General features: G+C 37.9%; 1 protein-coding gene across 5 annotated transcripts in view; it reads right to left on the reverse strand.

Moving 5' to 3' along the window:
• APBA1 (amyloid beta precursor protein binding family A member 1) overlaps positions 1–21,918 on the reverse strand; it is a 93,151-nt gene that overhangs the window by 50,130 nt on the left and 21,103 nt on the right. Inside the window, exon 3 of one of the 5 annotated variants that reach the window (XM_062600378.1) lies at positions 5,385–5,423. The exons of the other annotated variants lie outside the window; for them this stretch is intronic. The gene's annotated coding sequence lies outside the window, so the exon portion shown is untranslated. The remainder of the gene's footprint in view (positions 1–5,384; positions 5,424–21,918) is intronic. 5 annotated transcript variants of the gene reach the window in all.

Consider the following 21,918-nt stretch of genomic DNA (forward strand, 5'->3'; position numbering starts at 1 on the left):
GAACTGCTGTTCTGGATTTAAGTTACTGTTATTAATAGAATCTGCTTCCAAAGAAAATAAGTTAAAATAGAATATAAGTGATGTCAAAGCACAGTAACATTTAAGATCAGTATTATAATGTGTGACTAGCTTCAATCTTAATTAGAGACACAATTGCTAAAAATGAATCTGTACTGAATCTGACCATATGGTTCTTTGTGATGCTTCTTCCTCTAGGTAAAAGGGAAAGAGCAGAACTGCCTCAGAGAGCACAGTGGAAAATGCTGACTCTCCAGTCATAAACGCTGAATGCAAATGATGTTACCTTTTTGCAGGCAGCATTTTTATAATAATGAAAACTGTGTATTTTTCTCCATTTACATAAAGGAGGATTATCTCTAAGCTACTCTAAAAATAAGAATGAAACCAACAAATCTCAGACTTTTTTCTGCCTCCTTTCAGGGGTGACATTACAGTGCAACACAGAACAAGAACGGTGGACAGAGATTTAAAAAGAAATGAACCAGTAAGTTGCAGGCCATGGCAAAGTAGCCTCTCGGTTCTTCCAGCTGAGAGAAGCTGCACAACAGTCTTTCCAGAAGAGATTTTTTTCAAAGCCAAAAAAAAAAAAATGCAGTACAAAAACATGCATATGCAGGCCTCTAGAACAACTAAGCAACAGATTTTTACTTCTTAAATGCATCTATAGCAATTCTAGTAGTTACCAGGAGAAATGAGCACACCTCGTGATCTAAAAGCCTCCTGCTTCCTATCCACTTGAATGTAAGAGAGCACAGGAACAACCCAGCAAAAAGACACAGAAAAAAGTATTGAAACTCCAATAACTTTGAGTTAGATTCTGCATCGTAAGTTCAGTAAAAGGCATTCATTATTACTCAAGAACTTTGAGCTAAGAGCATACACCCTCACGGGAAGCTACCAGCACTCAGACAGCACGTGAAGAAAAGACCTGATTCTCCTCTGACTTACTTTGTTTCAAAAACACAAACAATACACACCTGAATTAAGCTGAAAAAGCAAGTGTAACAGACAAAATTATTAAAAGCACAAAATTTCAGAAAACACAACTAACAAAATCCTTTAAAACCTAGTTGAAAACAAGAACACTTTTCTTAATTGCTGTTTCAATTTCATTGCCTGCACTGTGCTTTTCTTGGCAATGACTCTTCCTAGAAAGGTCTGAAAAGGGCAGTATATAAGATGTTGAAGTGTTACTCAGATTAGGGCAGGATGAGGAGGACAGGGGAGGTAAGTATAAAACTCAAAGAATATTTGATATGTTGTGTGTATTAGCTCTTTAACATCCCCCTTTCACCCTTCAGAACAACTGAATTAACACTCTCTAGCTGCCATATCTAAAGCTCCTTTCATGGACTACATTATTGAGAAGCGTATTTTAAATATTAAGGAGTTTGTCTCTCGTTTCTCAGGGATGATAAACATCAGAGCCAAACATGCTTCCATCCACAGAAATTAAATACAAAAGCAAGTGAATGCAAGAGCTGCAAGCTTTCAAAACCTCATGAAGAAACACTGAAAGACTGTATTGAAGCCCTCCAGATTACTCATGTATCCCACTAACAAAGAGATTTTATTTACTAGTATAATCATAGATAAAAGCAAAATCCAATTTACCAAAAAATTAAAGAATCCTACTGAGTTCAAGGTTCAATATTCCTGGATACTGCTAACTGCTAAATGCTGCTAAAGAAATATTTGAGCTTGTATCTATACATCTTTTATTCTCAGGTTAAAAAAAAAAAAAAAAAAAAAAAAGAAAAGAAACAAAAAACATAGAACAAAACAATAGATGCAAAGAAGGAGGAGGCATAAAGACAGATGCAGGTTACAGGAGATTAAACTTAACTTTATTATCCCTCCTACATGCAGAGTTTTCTCTTCTGCTGTGTTTTCTGTTACCATTTTAGTCCTCACTGTGATTTTTGCATCTCATATCTACCAACCAATTTCTAACAGAATCTGCAGATCCTTTTAATTCTTCTGTTTCAAGGGCAAGCTACTAATTCAGTCCACATTAAAAAAAACCTCCAAAGCTGCATAGATTACCTCACAAATTTCCAAAAGCTTGAATGAAAATTGATCTGCCATCTTTATTTCCCTCATAAATTTTTAATGGTGCTCCAACACTGCAAAGACAGCCCCACTGCTGCCCTTTCCAATCATACGGAGGGCTGCCAACTCACTGGCCTGGACTTGCCTCTGCAAACCTGCCTGCTCTGCCATGCTATGAGCTCCAAGGCCACTGCCAGCCAAGTCTGCTCCTGACACGACTGCCCCTAAACGAAGACTGGCATTTCCCCTCTCCTGCACCTCCAAGCAGGACCCCACGGGTATTGCTAATTGCACAGCGCACAACTCAGGATCCTCCCATACCTCTCTCAGAAACTGCAGCTTGCTCAGAAGTCACAGCCAGAATAAGGCTGGAAAGCAGATGGCAGGATGCTCATCAAGCCATAGCTTTGCATCATTAAATAACAACAACAACAAATCTTACAGTGGTAATCATGTTAACTGGATCACACACTATTGCCACATGCAGCCAGATCAAAAAAATTAAAAAGGATGCATGCTGTCAAAAACATAAAACATTCTGTACAAAACAAACTTATAACAAGGTACTGACAAATGAACAAGTTAAGAACAAAAAAAAAAAAAAAAAAAAAAAAAGAGAAGTCACTTGAATGTACTTTTCACATTCCTATGCAACATTTACAGCTAAAACCTCAATGCAAACCAGTTGAGTCGAAAACGGACAACAGGGAAAAAGAATTCAGTGTAAAAGCATTTAGACATGCAGTCATAGAGTAAACAGAATACAAACAGATTTCCTAAACACACACAGGGAGATAGGCTGCTTTTTTTTTAATTATTGTTTAGCCCGTGCTTTTGTTCCCCCTCTAACTTACAGAACTGTGAGACATCTGAAAAGTACATTTTTATTCTCTTTTTACATATCAATATTTAACTTTTACTATGAGAATACACTCAGCTGAAAATATTATGTGTTCATAACCTTAACAAACCTTTTTACATTATTAACACATCCAAGTAGTACACTTACAGCAGAGAATAGTTGCAACTGAAGTATTAGCTGCACAGTAGAAGACATTTCACATGGGTAAATTGACTGGAAGAACAGTACAATCCTGAAATATTTAAATACTTGAAGTAATTATAATATTTAGGTATTCATCTATCAACTTTTTTCTCCTTTTTGCTTGCAGACAGTTTCAGAGTCAACATCTCCTTTTACTTATCTCTAGAAATTATTTTCAAGGCAACATACTTCAAAGACACTCATGAGATTTCCTCTCCACAAAGTCCTTATTATTTTGCTTTATGATGTTCCATAAAGAGAATGTAAGATGCCTCTTCTTGTTCCATGAAATCTAGACAAGAAGGATCATACAGCCGTGGGCAGTGGTAAATTTGAAGTCTTTTTGCTTTATCTTTTTATTCATTTTCAAGCATCATCCTTCCTACAATAATGCTTTCTCTTTCAGCATCTAAGCTTAAGTATATTTAAGCTTTAAGTCTCTACTCTTTAGTGGCATTTAACTTCAATTAAAAGATACACTGGTCTCTTCTCTGCCCTACATCATACAAATGAATTGTTCTGACCTCTCTTCAAATATTTAACCTTTGTATAAGTGACCTTTTAAATATGCATATGCTAACTACAGTTTTATTCTGCTGTAATACACACTACAGCATCATTTTTGGGGACCTTTTAAGTTGAAGACAAAAAATAATGAGGATGTGGTCTCTCATGGAATACACTTTCAAATGAAGGTAGAGTGTCATCAGAATCACAGAATCAGTAAGGCTGGAAGGGACCTCTGGAGATCATCTAGTCCAACCTCCCTGCTCAACAGGGTCACCTACAGCATGTTAGACAGGGTTGCATCCAGGCGGGCCTTGAATATCTCCAGAGAAGGAGACTCTACCACCTCTTTGGGCAACCTGTGCCAGGGCTCTGTCACTCTCACAGGGAAGAAATCCCCTCTCACGGTCAGGAGGAACTGCCTGTGCTTCAGTTTGTGCCTGTTGTCTCTTGTCCTGTCACACTGGACAACGGAAAAGAGTTTCCCCGGTCCCCTTGACACCCTCCCTTCAGATACTTGTACACATTGATAAGATCCCCCCTCAGTCTTCTCTCCCCCAGGCTAAACAGGCCCAGCTTTCGCAGCCGTTCCTCATGGGGCAGGTGCTCCAGCCCTCTGATCATCTCCGTAGCCCTACGCCGGACTCTCTCCAGCAGCTCCATGTCTCTGTTGTAGTGGGGAGCCCAGAACTGGACACAGGACTCGAGCTGAGGCCTCCCCGGGGCTGAGGAGAGGGGCAGGATCACCTCCCTCGACCTGCTGGCAACACTCTTCCTAAGCACCCCAGGATATCATTGGCCTTCCTGACCAAAAGGGCACGTTGCTGGCTCATGGTCAACTTGTCATCCACCAGCACTCCCAGGCACTGAATTAATATTAAATAGATTTACATGGAAGTGGTTAAAAATTATGATAATAATAAAGAATTATGTATTTTTTTTTCTATAGCTCTGTATGCAGCTACTGGATTAACTCAAGATTATCATCTTCCTACAGAATTTGACAGTGTGGTTACACAGTTGACTACTGCTTGGTATTAAATAACACAGGCTTCTTTAGACTATTTAAGCTCTTAGCTGCGTCAATGTCGTAAAGGACCATCGTGACCAGTATATGTGACCTCTCAAACAGCACAAATCATTACGACCCCCGAAATTCTTGCTTGCTTTAACTACAGCATAAACCATTTAGAAAGACTTACAATTTTCACTTTACAGTTTGCCAATCCACAACATCCATCCCATTATTCTACACAGAACTGATCCAAGCTGTCAGGCTACAATCATTCAGTCACTCACTTTAACTTTTAGAATATTAGCACAACATGAGCTTGCTCAAAGTCTTCTGGGACTCCGGCACTATTGTGACAACTATTGAAAAACATCAGCCCAAAAAGCTCCTCTGCCCGACTCTTCTAAAATTTTAGGTCAGGTACCTGAACAAAGCAATTTCTATTTATGAAGATAGTTGGTCGATAATAAGAATTTATCCAGGTCAAGTTTGCAAAAGTTTCAGACAGGCCCACTTGCACAGACTGTTACTTGTGCGAATCTGGAACTCAAATATGCAATATACAAATTCTGGAATTAGAAGTATGTCAGTGTAAGCTAAAGAAACATTTTGAAAATAGGGTTCAGACAGGTACAGAAAGAACTTCTCTACTACACTTAATGAATCACAGTCGAATTTAGGGAAAAAACAAAATGCTCTTTAGGTCTACGGAGTTTTATGCTCCACAAATGTTTCTGAACTTCTTACCTGCATCCATTTAGCCACAGTTTCCAGAAGAAAAAATGGCTGAAAAAAATAGAAAAGAAAAAATATACAAAAAGGTCTCAGGTAACAGTGTATCCTTTACACCATTTACACTCAATTTCTCAGTATGCATCTCTAAATTTGCATTTCAGTACAACTTCGAAGCAGTTCTGAAACGCCTCTCCTGATGGTCCCCACATACTGCACTTCAGTTCACATGGTAAGGCAGTCTTGCAGAGCACTAAATAGATTTATTGCAAATGAAACTAAAGAGTATAAAAAAGAATGCTGTAGCAGTGCACCTGCCTAGTTCAATCTGCATGTAGGCACTCAGGCACAAAACCATTTCAGAGAAAGTGTGATATGCAATTTCTGAAATGTGGGAGGATGTGGAAGATAAGGAAGGAAAAAAAAAAAGAAGATGGAAAAGGATGAAATATTTGAACAACTAGCATATTCTGGTACCTGTTTGCATACTCTAATGGTGATTACAAACTCACAGAATCAGAAAAAACATTGGCTGGAGGAGACTACTGGAGATCATCCAGTTCAACCTGTGGCTCAGAAGTGGAACTGATGCCTGTACCGGACCAGGTCATCTGTGGTTTTGCCAAGCCAAGCCTTGAAATCCTACAGAGATGGGATACTCTACCACCTCTTTGGGCAACCTGCTCTGGTTTTGCACTACTTTTCCGGTGAAGATTTTTTTCCCTGATGTTCTATCAAGCTGCCCATTATTATGACGATCTCAATTACCGTTGTGCCTGAAACACCAGAATTTACAACAGATCTTACAAACAAATCCCTTGTACGCTTGTGTAATGTGGTGTTCATATGAGCAAATATAAGTTTGAGAAAAAAAACATGCACGGGATCAGAAACTGGAGACAGGAAGAGGTGAAAGGGGAACAGGGGGACAAGGGAACAGAAGGGCATTCAACACAAACTAACAGGGTATGAATTGGGTCATATTAATGCCCTCTGCAATTATCCCTCACTTAATAGTCATCCAAATAGTTAAAAGTAATCTAGTTGAACATCTGGCATTTAAAACTCTGCCAATGGTATATTTTTATTTAAATTAAATGCTTCCTTGCACTCCGTATCTGTGTTCAGATTCCTTATACATGGAAAACAAAATTAGAAATAGGATTTAATGATACTTGCCTATTACTAAACCCATGGGAATGTTTTAGTTCTGTTTTCTTTGTATATATCCTGATTATTTCCTCTTCAAAAAAATGCTTCCCCCAAAAAATGCATTATGAATCATAACAAGAATATGTAAGGTATTAAGAAAAATAAAGAGTCTCAGGAAACAGAGGAGACATAAGCACCTCACTGACATACATTTGGAAATTTCATTTTTCACTTCCAAATAACTTACAAATTTAATTTTGAGATCATTACCAGAGACAAGCTAAGATTTATCTAGCACCAAAAAATTTTGAAGACTCACAGTAGCCAAGTTCAGTTAAAAACCGGCTTCTGAAGGCACCCATCACTTTAGACTGCAATTGATTAGTGAAATTCTACTGCTCCAGTATTCCTTTGCATGCATTAATGATTTCTTAGTGATTTTTAATCAAGACTGTAACCTCTCTGTTACCATATTTAAAGAGGCCATTAACAGATCCAACTTTTATTATAGGGTTGTGCCAGTCTAATACCTTAGTTATGACTGAGAAGATACTTTCATTATTTATTTTAAAAACAAAACTACGTTCTGAGCTGAAGTCTCTTATGCTGTCTTTGCTGAAAAGTGGGCACTAGTACACATGTACAGACTTTCTGGCTGGAAGGGACCATTAAATCATCTAGCCTGAACTCCCATATTGTACAAGTTAAAGAATTTCACCTTTTAATTCCAGAGTGATTCTAGAGTTAGCCTGTGCCTTTTTTGTTTACAGGCTCTAAGTGTACTATTTCACTACTCAGCTGGAGCAATCCCTCAAAAAGTGGCAAAACAGCATGATCTACCTTCTGCCCACACAAATAATGACTTTTCCACATATACAGGTCTGAAGCATGGCTTTCAGAGTAGTCTTGGGACAATTAAAATAAAACAAAACAACACAAGTGCAAAACAACAATAATAAATAAATAAATAAATAATAAATAAAGGCTTACTAAGCCATTATAATATACTGAAAGATCCTCATCTAACACCTGTCAGCTTTGCTCTTCTGTTAACCTTTGCACTACTGGAGGAAAACTGCATCAAGAAACCATAAAGCTATAGAAATGTAGCAATATACAACAGATTAATTAATCTTTAGATCAACTATATCAATTGCTGTGTCACTCCTACCCTCCCCCGCCCCCAGCATTAGGCATGATGGAGTTTTGCTAGCTGTGTAGAAACTGAAACAAATTATGATGCTCTGTCTTGAGACAAAACTGAGCTTTTTGCCACTCAGCTCCTGAAAACTTTCTTCATTTCCTTCTTTTATCTATTTGCCTTGTTCTGACTTAATAATAGATGGGAGTAAGAGATTTGAAAAACCTTTCACATAGAAAAATGTATTCCTGCTAGTTCCAATTACGTATCTCTTACTAAGGTAATTTTTGAATGAAAACAGAATCTACAAGGTTAAAATTTCACTTCTGGTCCTACCAAAATAATCTAACAGGATATCAAAGACAGTCTGCACCTTTACAAAAGAGTAACAGTCAACAACAGGTGAGTCTGTAAAAGCAAAACATTTTTTCATACACATGTCCCAAGTAGGCTTGTAAAAAACCCCAAAATTTAAAAAAGAACCTGAAAAAACCCAAGTAGAAAAGAAGTTGTTTGTAATCAATATTGTGTAAGATTTGCCAAAGATGCACCAAGAGTTCTTATTTCTTTCTCTTTTATAAGATCGTGAAAATCCTTTTTCTCTTTTAGGTGTAGTTTTGAATATTAAGACACTCACATGGATAGCTGCTCTAAGCAATGAAGATACAACTTGTTATCAACCAAGACTATAGTGGTCTGCAAGTCACTGAGAAGAAGGCACTTTAGCATGTATTAGACTGACGATTCTCTCTCAAGAGCATCCTGTGTAGCCATAAATGGAAACATGGAAAGCTAGAAAAAAGGTCAGCAATACAAAGCCACATAGACAAATCATGACCTCAATTTCTTCATCAAGTACAGAAATTGCAGCGAAGTAAGAATCCCAGCTCTACATAATATTGCAACCACACCAGAACAAATAAGACATTTCATTTCATGCATAAAGGAAGACATATACTATGCAAATACCTCTACTAGCAAACTAGAGAGAAAACACAAAATAGATACAATGCACAGGAAAACACTAATAGCAAAGATCAGAAAAGGAGATCTGTAATGACAGAAAAATTAGTACGTTATGTAAAGGAACAAAATACTGCAGAAAACCCCTTTCCTTCCTGAAGTTTCACAAGAAGTATGATTGTCTGTATTACGATATTTAATTCCACATGGTTTGAGAATAACAGTATCAACCACAATTCAGGTAACCAGAAGTGCTGAGAAGCTGAAATACGGATTTATTTTGCAGCCTGCAGGAGTAAGAACATGCATACATTTTAATGAGCCCATCCAGCAAACCTGAACACTACAAAAACATCAGCAAATCCACAGTTGAATTCAACGCACAACAACGCAGAGCCATCTACTAACAAGGCTGAGATCAATAATCCTATGTACTGCAAAGAATTAAACGACAGAAAACAATATAGGAAAATAATAAAGAGAACACTGGTTGAGACCAGACTCAGAATGAGAAAATTTGAGTGACAACTGAAGACAGCAGCCAAAAGACTCTGAACAGTGAGAATATAATGGTTTCTTTGGCTCTAAGCCATCATAAGCACAGTGAAATCCCTTATAAATTCACCATAGGTCCTAGAGGAGTAAGATTCCTAGATGTCAGGCTCATAATATCACAACCCAGGTATTCCACATCTCAGAAACTTTCTTAAATTCTGGAAAATTCGTATTTACATACCATATACTCTTGCTGTGTCTGTTTTGCTAAGGGCTACATCTTGACTCCAAAAAAATCTAACTGAAGTTCACTTACACTTCTAGGTACTTTCTGCTCTGAAGCCAGATGCTGGCACAAGACTCTCAAATGCAGAGTCTGACACCCGTGTGGAGTCCTTCCTGAAAGAGTCAGATCAACCACCTGTCCATTCAGGCACCCCTTGCAACTTCAACAGCTTGCATAAAGTGTAAATCCAGGCAAACTTTGTCCAATTCTCAGCAACATTCCATGTTTTGAAGTAACATTTGTTAAGGCAATTTCTTTTTAATTCCCTAAAAAAGTAAGGCATGGGAGTAAAGTGGTATTTTCTGCTTTTACAAAATACACCGCTATATGTAGGGCTGTCAGAATCCACCTTTAATGTTTTGTCAATATGAGGATAGAAATCTTGCCTTCAGTCTTGTTCAGTATACATCATTCTCAGCAATAGAATGCAACCACAATCCAAGGAGCAACCCTCATTAAGTTGAAGAAAAATTAGATACTCCTGTTAATGAAATGAAAGCCAATCTTCATAAAGTCTCTGGGACAAAACCCTCTGGGTTTTCTTACTTTTCACAGGCAGCTCCAAAATCATCATCTAGAAAAGGATACATAGAAAAGGAAGCATTGGGAAGACAGCCCGTATCACTGACCATCTTCTATACATGTGAAGCTACAGCCTGTAAGAAAAGGCAGTAATTGCCTTCCATCTCAAAGAATAATGCTTAAAAGGTGGTATCATCTGTGCCTTTTACTATACAATATTCAAAATCAGCATACGCAAGCAGCCAGACTTCTACGTTTCCTACAATTTCTGTGACAATTCTCTCTTCCAGTCCAATTTCTCTTAAGTGGGAGTACTTACAGACAGGATTACTTTGCATTTTTAAAAAACAAAATTTCTCTGGATTTTTGATAGACTAGAACACAAGTATCTTGATCTTCTGTACTCTCATGAACTTTCATGGCAGGTCTGTAGCTAACGATGACACTCAGCTGCCACACAAAATAACATACGGTGCTACCTTTGGAACTGCAAAAAAAAAAAAAAAAAAAAAAAAAAGGCTAAAGATCAATAAGGAGAGATTCCTCCTTCAGAGACTCAAAAATTAAATAATAATTTTTATGCTTAGATTTATCCTTTTCCTTCCCTCAGCAATACAGCCTTTCATAACAGTTTAGTAAGATGCTGAACTGCAGGTACCATACACTGAGCTAAAAACAGACATCATCAACAATCATTTTTTAATTTCTTAATGATAGGATTTTTTTAATAGCCTGCATAACTGAGGACATCAAGGATTTTATTTTTGTTCCCATGAGTTAATACTGATGAAACGAACAACTTAAGCTACAATTAAACTTACTGAATATTGAGCAAAAATTCTCTTGATATCCCTTGGAACCATGCACAGAATTCCACAGAAGTCAAAAACTTAACTTCTCTGCAGTTTTTCTCATAAAGAATAAGATATTGTACAAAACATTAAGCCGATGTCTAAATCTGACAAACTGGTTAATACAATATATTACTGGACTCTGTTTTAACAATAAATATTTTGCCAATCAAATAGCAGTTTGTATAACAGAGGCTAACATGTTCATTAAGAATTATTTTTTATGTAACATATTACATTGTTATGTCTTAAATGTCTTTTAGCTATCAACAGTTTAAAGAAACATTGGTACAATGTGAAAATCATCACCACCTAAGGCTCATTCTGAAAAGTGGTATCGGAAGCTTAAATAGTATGTGATTTCAGGAAAGCACAGGTTTTCAAATAAACTTGTAATATTCTGTCCTGTAATACTGAAAGGCTATTTATTTCAAAAAGTTTAAATTAACTTTGTCCTCCCTTCTTTGCGCCCCTCCTCTCCTATACTACTTAAGTCACACAACGCTAATGTTATGACCAGATATGGCTATAACAGAAAAATTCTAGGAAATTGCTGAAGTCATCAGGGACACAGGTGGCTCCATCTTCAAACTCCTAGTCAAGTATAAATACTCAAGTAGGGGCATACGCACGCACGGCTGCACAAACGAGATCGGCAGAAGGGCTGTCATTTTTTCAGCTGAGACCCCCGTTTCAAAGGAAGAAAATGCAGAGGTGGAGCTGCAGTTCAGATTACTAGCTCAACAACAGCAAAAAGATAATTTTTGAGAGAATTAATGAGAGAAACCCTGATAGATTAAAACCACCATAATTTTGTCTTAGAGCTAGAATCAAGGAAGCAGTAGGAAATCGTAAGAGGATCATGGAAGAAACAAGGCCAGTATACCCAGATGGTTCAGATACCAAGTATGTCTACAATTTCTAAAAATATCAGACAACCTGAGATGCTCTGCAGCATGTCCTATTCAGCACCACAAAACCTCTGCGGGACAACGTACTGGCATAGCAACATAGTAAGAGACAACTGGTTCATGAAGGACAACTACAGCAAAGAGGTCAGAGTAAGGCAGTCTTACATTGCACATCAGGAGTAGTGCAGTTATTCTGAAATTTAAGAAAAGGTAAAAGACCACCTGAAGTGAATTTAAAATGAACTTAACTGAATTTAAAATTTCTTCCTCACCAAAAAGGTGGAGAAGAAAACAAAGGTAACATTACACATGAAACAGATAAAATTTGGAGGCAAATGCTGACACGACGTTTTTTCAAAACTGGTTATCTCAACTACTCAAAAGACAGCCTATGAGGGTAAAATACAAGACTTTATAAACTCAGGCACTCAATGGGAAAGCTGTGCAAGACACAGTTAATGAAGGAAAACAAGGATCTTTGTTGTTTTAGAAAGTTAAAAAGATTACTAGGAAAGCGACTAATACATATTTCATTCTAACTAAATGTGGAGGAATTAGTGTTGGAGATCTAGATGCAATAGATAATTGGGTTGAAGCAATCACAGGCAACCAAGTTCAATATTCCAAGAACAACAGGATTTTGCGTGGGACACAATAAGGGTAACAGACTGGGATACCTGCCAGAGGAGAACAAATAATTATTAGAGACTTATAACACAAGGTGTCTGAGAAAACATTGAAAAAGAATGAATTAATTTCATCTCCTGGAAAAAGAGTTCCCCCCAAAATCAGCCTAAATTAGTGAGTAAAAGAATTGAGATTAGATTTTAGGAAAAAACAAAAAGACAAACAAGCATAGACTAATGAGGCCTTAAAACATATTACTTCCTGAAGCTGTGGAATCTTATTTCTCTTTAGCTGGAGATGCACGAACAGGTTAGAAAAATTTAACAAAGGATGATTTAGGCAATTCATGATACCTAAATGCAGAGGAATTAATTAATCTCTGCAACTATCTTCTTGCCCTTCTTGTCCTTGCATTTCTAGATTAGTGATATACAGACTTCCAACCAGTAGCCTTCTCTGGTTTGTTAGAACATTTATAGGCTTCTCTAAGGCAAGAAAAACAAGAGATTCAGCTCCAAGACTTTCACCAGGGTCCTCCTTTAATTCCAAGTTAATTAAGCAGAAAGACTTCAGTAAAAACAGATCATAAGCAAAGAAAGTTACAAATAAAAGGTCTAGCTGGACAACAAGGCTTCAGAATAGTTAAGACCCTAAGACAGCCCACAGCAGAAGGATGAAAAACAAGCTACTCTGCTATGAAAACTACCAGTGCCTCTGATAAGAATCTGCTTATGCTTAACTGAAACTAGGAAGAGGAATCAAGACAAAGGAAAATAATTATGTCTAGTAATTGAATAAAGTAAACTAAATTCAGCCACTCAAAATTGGATAATAACAGAGGAACTTTGAGCTGCAGGCCACTTACTACTTACTGAGGTAATTCTGTCAGTAACATCATATAAGGCTAACATTACCTAGGTAACATTAGTGGAAATACCAATCTGGGTATGCATGTAGCAACACTGGGACCAACGGCAAAAAAAGGAATTAGGGGAGGGCTGTTTATTTGGGAAGAGTTTAGGTGGAGACAAGGAGGCTGGTGGAAAGGTGGCGAATAAGATACCGGGTGGAGAAAAGAAGGAAGGTGCAACTTCCAATGGTAGGAATGTAGACAGCTATGGATCGTAGTAATGCTGACCTGAAGACAAAAGCCCATTGAGAGGCTGCAAGAAACTAGGCTGGACAACCTTCTGGACATCAGGTCTATGTTGATAAGACTTGGCATGTTGGGGGAAAATACAGTATTTTCAAAACTGTAATTCAGTAGTGACCAAATGTGTGATTCCTTAAAATCTGCATTATTCTGTACTATGACACTGTAAATGGGTAAATTTGATTGCATAGCTGCTCACTGATCTTTTTGCTGCTTTATTTCCTTGTAGTATGTTAATTTATCAATGTCTTAATCAGTCTGTATCAGCTGTATCTCAAGTCTCCAGTCTAGAGAGGGAGTGTCAAAACTTGACAGTAACACAAACGCATGTAATTAACATTTTTTTGGACATTTTTACAGGTATTAGATACAGACAAGGCTTTCCCCAGCTCATAAACTGATATGCAAGCAATGCACTGCAATGAATACCAAGCTAAATCAGATCAGTTTGAGTTATACATTTACTAGTTAAAAAGATTATTTAATAAAAATAATATTAACAAATATGAAATATTTGCCAATTACCACTGGAAAAGTGTTTTTGAAGACACATTTTAAGACTTCAATTTTCTCCACTAAGCCTACAAAAGCACTAGCTAGTCTCCACATACGACCAACTCTATGGTAACTCTTGTTCTACTGCTTCAATTATGTAATATTTTGATTACATCTGTAGTGAGACAGAGATGCTCTGAAAAAATAGCTGGAAGTCAGAAATCCTTTACTTCTATCAAATCCTTGACCATGAGCAAATCTCTCCTTCAGTTTTCCCATGTGTAACAAGCAAGACACCAAAATCTATCAGGCTACTAGACTACGGGGAAAATCAATCAGTGCATATTTGTAGTGAATTCTGAAAATTAAAAGTACATTTTGCATCAGCTAGTCCCATAATGACATGGCACTGACAACATGAAATGCAGTAGGGAAGAGGAAGAGAGAAAATTTCTTTGAAATTAAACTTCCATATGCATAGGAAACATTTACGCAGTATTTCCTTCACCTACTTTAATTTTGTAGTAGGGACACACATACAGCCTAGAACAAGGCTATCTACTTAACCACTGAGTTTACAAATACAGAAACTGTGTCCCCCTGAAACAAATCTCCTAAAGATAATAATCTGGGAGAATTTACAAGAAATGAGTACTTGGTACCTAAGCACATGCAACAGCAATAATTAAATCAAACATCTCTCAAGCACATGAATTATATGGGACGTAAATTTTTTTCACTACCAGTTAAATCAGGCATACTATAGTTGATTGAGATTTAAATATCTATAAATAGAGATTGAATTTAACTGTAAAACACGTCACTAGATTCTGGTGTACCCTTACACAGAAGCAGGATGATAAGAACAGGATTATTTTATTTTGTTTATATTAAACTAGATAGCACCTGAAATCTGGTATGCTTATAATGAAGTGAAGAGGTGTCACAAATGCAACAAAATGAGCTGAGTTACTCTTTGGGATGCAAGATCATAGGTCTTCCAAGCAGCATAGGTCTGGCAGCAAGCTGAAGTGGCAAAGCTTTTTGTTTGAAATTGATGGTATATTTTTATCAACAGAACTACAGAATTTCTCAGTTTATACAGTTCAGGACTGCTTAGACAATCCTATTTGCTACAGCCTCACTGAAGCGAATGGGCAATAAGGAAGAGGTCAGGCAGAATCTTTATAAATGTCGTTATACATCAGGAGAAATGCTTTCAAAGGCAGAGTGCTGCCATTCCACTCCCAGGACAGAACCTGATTGTCTGCAGAGGGCTCACAGGCCAAGATGCAGACTGATCCTCTTAATCCATGTATGCCATCTGTATAATCCTGAAGCTACTCTGCAAGAATAACTGTCTTTGGCTTCAGTAAGACCTCCAAGTATGACCACAGGCTTTGCCACCTAATTCAGAATATTTTAAATGCCAGTACTTTTTCCCAAAGAAGACACTTTGAAAAAAAAATGTCAGAAAAATGTAAAATATATCTCCTGGTAGGATTCAGTGTTTTAGTAAGGCTACTCAGTTCAGAGTGGGGACACAAGGCAGAAAGATCTTTCAGACACAAGTTTTACATTAACAATGGCTGCCCCCAATCCATTAAAAAAAAAAAAATAAAAAAGACTATCATTTTCAAGGCATAGGATTTAAAAATCTGTCGTGACCTAGACCCACTAGCTTCAAAATAATGGCCAAATTCAAATTCATTGAATCTGATCAGGAACTAATGTCACTGCCTTAAGCAACTTGTTCTCTAATCCCATGGGAAGTTGGGGGAATGGGGGCTGAAAGAGTTTGTTCCTGGAAAAAAAAACCAGATCTTTCCTTCAAAACAGTAATCACAAACATCAATCCCTGCTTTTCAACTATGTAGAATCACAGAATTGGTAAAGTTGGAAGGGACCTCTGGAGATCATCTAGTCCAACCTCCCCACCCATCAGGGTCACCTACAGCATGTTAGACAGGGTTGCATCCAGGCGGGCCTTGAAGATCTCCAGAGAAGGAGACTCCACAACCTCTCTGAGCAACCTGTGCCAGAGATTTGTCACTCTCACAGTGAAGATGTTATCCCAAGGGACTGGACTTCAGTGGAACCATAACAGACAGCATACAAACTTGCACTAAATTCAGTCCCTGAAATAGAGATTTCTATTTCACAAATCAAACTGTGTGCACTGTGTCTAGCGAAGACAGGTGTCTGTTCAAGGTGTGAGCAACAGCTTGTCATCCACATGTCTGCATTCTCAGCAGACAGCTCCAGAGCTGAATGTGATGCAGATATCAAAAGACTCATACTTTAACCTGCTAAGAGGATCAAAAATTACAGGTGCACTAGCAGGCTGAATGAGGAAAGCTCACAAAATGGTTGTGCATACACTGTACCATTCTGGAGTTGGGGGAGAAAAAAAAAAGAAAAAAAGAAAAGAAAAAAGGCCAAGATCATCCATTTTACATTTCTCAAACTTGACACTCAAAACAAGAACAGCTGAATGACAAGCTGCAAAAGTTGCAGTCTGACAAACTCTATCTCCAGTCACATCAGTCACGCAAGCAGACCTCCATGCTACACAACAAGCACATCTGAAAGAATCTGCCTAAACACTTTGGGATCTGCTCTTGTAGTCCAGTGGACACAACCAAGTATGAACCTTAAGCTATATAGCATCTAACTCTACATTAAGCAAATATGTACAGGTTAAAAGAAACAAATTCTAAATTGCTTTGGTTAATTTTAAATATGCTCAACAATGAACTTCACAGAGCTGAAGCCTGAGAAGGTGCTTTAATGACAAGGTTTTAGTCTGAAATACTTTTAATATGAAACAGTTGAAATACAGCATTGTGATAAAATGTTAAAGCTTGTTGTTTTCCCTTTTTTGGCTCCAACCTCATAAATATGCTGAGGATTGTTTTCCTGAATCCAAGAGCTGCTTTACTGTTCCAATGTATAATATTATGCACTAGTTTGGTGTTGACAGCAATAAAAAGTCCCAAAAGGATGAAAGTTTAAAATTCAGGTAAAGTTACTAAGCACAGAGAGAAGAGGAAAATTATAGAATTTGCAGAAACAGTTAGTGAAATGTGAAAATAAACCAGACACATAATAATAGAATAATGAACATAAAGATACAATTTAGATAAATCAAACATCTTACTGCACTGATTTCATCATTTAGCGCGCTTGCTTTTTGCATGTTTCAAAATACTCCTAAAACCCTTCAGCCTTCCATGTCTCAAGATTTACTGCTTGAGAAACAGGGATCAATTTTAAATACTGCAAACACATCTTCATGGCCTAAGAGGGCAACTGGTGTACCTTCCTTGGAAGCTCCTCTTTCTAACAGCAAAATGGGAATGGTTACATATGTTCAATATAGAGAGATCTCACAGAGGTCTGTGCAGCTCAGAATTGCATCTCAGTAGAATTTCAGTAATCAATATCAGAATTCCAGCAGCAAATCAAACAAAATCAGAAATTAAAAAATGAATTAATTCAGATCTCAGCTGGAATATTGGTTGGAAACAATGAACAGGTACAGAAACCGAACAGGTATCAAAACAATGCTCAAGAATAACTAGTTCAATTTTTGTATGGGAATTTCCAGTTCCCCAACAAGAAAAGTCTAGAAAGGCTGAGCTTGAGCTTAGCAAAACAAAAGCCTTAAAGTTTTTTTTTTTTTTTTTTAAAAAAAAAAAGCCATTTAAACTAAGAGGTGATGCTGGCAGAACGCTAGCTGTTCCTAAACTAAACTCCGACATTTTATGTAAGGGATTATCTGACACATCAGGGACTGGTGAAAACATACCAAATTGTTCTAGTATGGTATTTCTATATAAGCTTCTCTCTTTGTTTTAAAAAAAATTACTCTGTACTTCATGTCTGAAGAAAGAAGTGTTTGAAACGCTGGGAGGCTGAGAAAGCATCACAACGTACCTTTCTTGCTTTTATACTTTTTTCTTAAGCACTCGCTGTTGGAAACAGGACAGATGGACTTTGAAAATGTCATTCATTAAGAGTGAATCTTGTGATTTTTATGAATGCAGTTATGCTATATTTTGCAAAAAAAAAAAAAAAAAAAAGCTACAGTATTGTACTATAGCTGTTTACAGCTTAAAATTAACTGACCAACATTTTCTCAACATGCAACTTGGCTCTCACTAGTAAAAGGTGCATGACAAGCTGGCTTTTCAGCTGTTTCATCTCACAGCTTAACAGATATGGCACTGTCAAAGGCACAACAGTCTTGACTTGAGGAATTTTACCTAATTTAACTTATGTCAATTCAGATAAACCACTGATTACTGATTCAGGTATTGAAAAAAGAAAAACATAAACAATTAAACAAACACCTTTCCTCTCCCTCCAGACTTTACTTCAGTCGAGTATCTCCCTCCTCCCCACTTCTTCACATCAACTCCTCTCATTTTCACTGCCTCACACTTACTGCCCTCTCCCCTCCCCCCCCGCCAGTTTCCCCGAGGATGCAGCTGGCTCTGCAGGAGGATGGAGTCAGCGTGTAATGGTTTCTGTATGCATCTCCTTACTTCTCAGTTATTTCCCTCTGCATGCTCCTTACCCATCTCTACTGCTCCACATGGGACGCCCACAGCTGCAGCCCTGGGGGTGTCCATGACAGGGGGCTGAGCAACTCCTTTCCAGTATGCGCCTCCAGCCCTCCCTCCAGCAAGGTCACCTCCCACACATCTCCCCGCTTTCGCCTCCTCCTCGCAGGGGCCGCTCTCTCTTCAATACGCTGCAGCAGAGGTGCTAGGTGCCCCTCCGACCTGCGGAGGTTTTGGCACTCCATGGCTTGTTTTCATCTGTTTCAGAGCAGGCTGGAAGTGGCTGCGGCTTGCTCAGAGCAGTTCACGGCCCCCTCCCACACAGGGCGCCTTTGCAGTCCCCTGCTAACAAAACCCTGGCATTTATGCCCAGTAAAAGTGAGAACACTGTGATCCATAAATAGCACTAGTGAACTCAGAGATGCATTAATATTTTAAACTTACTTACCAAGTACAGCATGGCCCCTCAAATGCTCAGACCACCATTTCAGCAGTCCAAGTACTTTGTAAATTTTGATCATTATAGGGCTTCTATTTAGAAAAATTTTTCAAACATCTCAGGCCAAAAATTCCTCATACTTCAGTCTAAATCTCTTTGAATAATAGTTGTTTTTTTGATGTAAAAGAAACTGATACTTATTGATCAACTAATCATGTCAAAGTATTTTTTCAAGACATTTCAGAGCACAGTATAGGATCACAGGAGTTATTTAATTCTCTTCTTGAAAAATATCAACTGGAAAAACATTAAGACAATAAAAACCATATGAAGGATCGGGAGGCAGGAAGAGGAGAGTTCAAACTTAGCCAGAGTAGCAGTTCAGAGGAAAGCAGGGCTCCTGTTTTGGCGATGAGGGTAGACATCAGTGATCGTGTTCTGAGCACTCCCACAGAATTTCGTCTAGTCACCTTCCACACTTGATTCAGTCATCACCATGCAAGACAACGTAGTCACTGACATAAGCAACAGGAAATTCAATTTGGAGGGGACTGCAGAAGGTCTCTAGTCCAACCTCTTGCCCAAAGCAGGGTCAGACTAGGGTTGCTATATCCAGCTGGGGCCTCAAAACCTCTAGGGATGGAGGCAATAAAACCTGTTTCATTGCTGTTGGTTGTCCTTGGGGGAAAAAATTTCTCTGGATGTCAAACTCTCTTGCTTCCCCCCTCCATGCCATTTGACCAGGCTCTGTTGATATGTGAGCTGTGCCAAGCCGAGTAGTGTCTCCTCAAACCCCTCCCCATCAGGCTTCATCTACCCTTGAAATCCATGTGCACTGTTCCCAGTCACCATCTCTCCCTTACGTGTCCTGAAATGTGCTCCAAAAGGACTTGCTCCATGATTTTCTCACAGACTGAAGTGAGGCTAACAGGCCTATAGTTCCCTAGACACTTTTGCCCTTTTTCTGAGGACAGATGCAGTATTTGCCTTTCTGCAGTCATGGGGGACTTTCCCAAGTCTCCACAAACTTTCAAAGATGATATTCTGGCAGGACTTGCAAGGCCACTCTCTAAGACTTGGCTCTGGAACACTGGCAGTATAGATGACTTCTGCATAGTCACTAATCACCCAGAAAAAGATGTAAATATGGTATCTCAACCAAAATAACTCCTAATTGTTCATTTCTAGTAGTCATTCACTTTATTTGTTTTGCTTTAAAACATTTATCTTCTTTTATTGTCTTGTTTCTGTAGTATGCAAGAAACTGAATTCCAAATTGAAACATTTTCAAAAATTCTACTATACTATTCCTTCTAAAACCTCTAGCAACTTTATACAACATTGGACAGCAAGATGTCCCAAGGTACAATTTAGATTAAAATTCAAAATACAGAAAAGCCAAGATAAACTAATTACATTGCCTGTTAATTTGTACTGAGGCTCTCTGTAATACCACAGAGACTGCCACAGAATAAGAATCTGCGCAGAACAGATCTGTAGATTATATCTGCAAAACAGTACCCAAAATAATGCAATTCACTCTCTCTCCCTGCAAAAGCAATTTCCATTTATGTTCTGTCAGGCATACTGTTCTATTTGTGACATGACAATATTACTCAATTTCTATTACTTGAGATCTGACAGTGCTTTGCACCAAATCAATCTCTTTCAAAACTCCTCACTTCCTTTAGGAATTATCTTGGACACTTTCTTTAGTGTAGTATCATTCAGGAAAAAGAAAGGGAGAGCAAAGCAGGTCTCAGGAGACGGAACCTGGGAAAGCGTGCAACAGCAACATTAGTCTGCAAAACAAATTATTTCAAGCTTCATTTAGAGGTTTGACATTATTAATTTGCAAACATCTACTCTATTTTAAATTGCATCACAGAACTTGCATTTAAAAGACAGGCACGAAACAAGTTATAATTATAGCTCACAGAATAAACACATCCTCACCCAGTCCACATTCCACCATAAATCAAAGCTTGTCAGAATACTACTCTACCAGCCACATACTACCTTCTCAGGTAAAAATGCTTCCTATACAGACAACTGCAAAGGCTTCAGATTCTGAAAGACAGAGGCTCAACACATGTAATTTAGCTTAAAAATGTGAAGGTTAGACCCCTTCCACTCCACCCACTGTTTACCTGGGTAAAGGGGAAGTTCAGATATGCTACATGTTCTAACCAACATGGGAGACAGCAAGTATTCATTAAATAGAATACAAATTACAAGTTTAAAACATTAGTATACAAAAAGCTATAAAAATACTGAGTTTACAACCACCACCTAAAATCATATACTGCAAACATCTCCCCCCTTTTCAGAATCCCACTGGGTATATGCCCTAAGACTTCAGCTCAGCATCTAAACTATAAATGGGAAATCACCAGGCACAATACTGACAAAGTTGCTGGTGTTCTCCAAAACAGATATATTGTTCTTACATTGTGTGCCACAGATTACATATGAAATCTAAACAGTACAAAAGAAAAAATAACGGAAGGAAGGAATCAAGAGATACTAAAATACCAGTAAAATGGCATAGTAATGGAGATGAGCTCCATTTATTCTGTGAACACTTCAGGTTATTGCGCCATAAATTTAAGCAAGTAATTCTCTTCAGAGCTACTAAAATAAAGATACCAGCCCCAGGTGTGAACCAGTCAACAGTAGCAAACCAGCAAACAGTAGCATTTAGGCCAGAATCCTTCACGGTTTTGCATCTTTTTTTTTTTTTTTTTAATTGCCTCTGGAGCAGTAACACTCCTTTTAGCCTAACTCTTTTGAGTTAAACTAAAATGCATCCTATTCCCATAGGATGCATAAGCATAATTCACTGAGCCTCTTTCCCACCACCCCTGAAAAATATGACTAGACCACTAGAAGCACAACAGGAAACTTGATTCCAAAGAGAAGAAAAATACTAAATAAAAAACCACC

Source organism: Rhea pennata, chromosome Z (assembly GCF_028389875.1).
Source record: "Rhea pennata isolate bPtePen1 chromosome Z, bPtePen1.pri, whole genome shotgun sequence".
Lineage (NCBI taxonomy): Eukaryota > Metazoa > Chordata > Aves > Rheiformes > Rheidae > Rhea > Rhea pennata.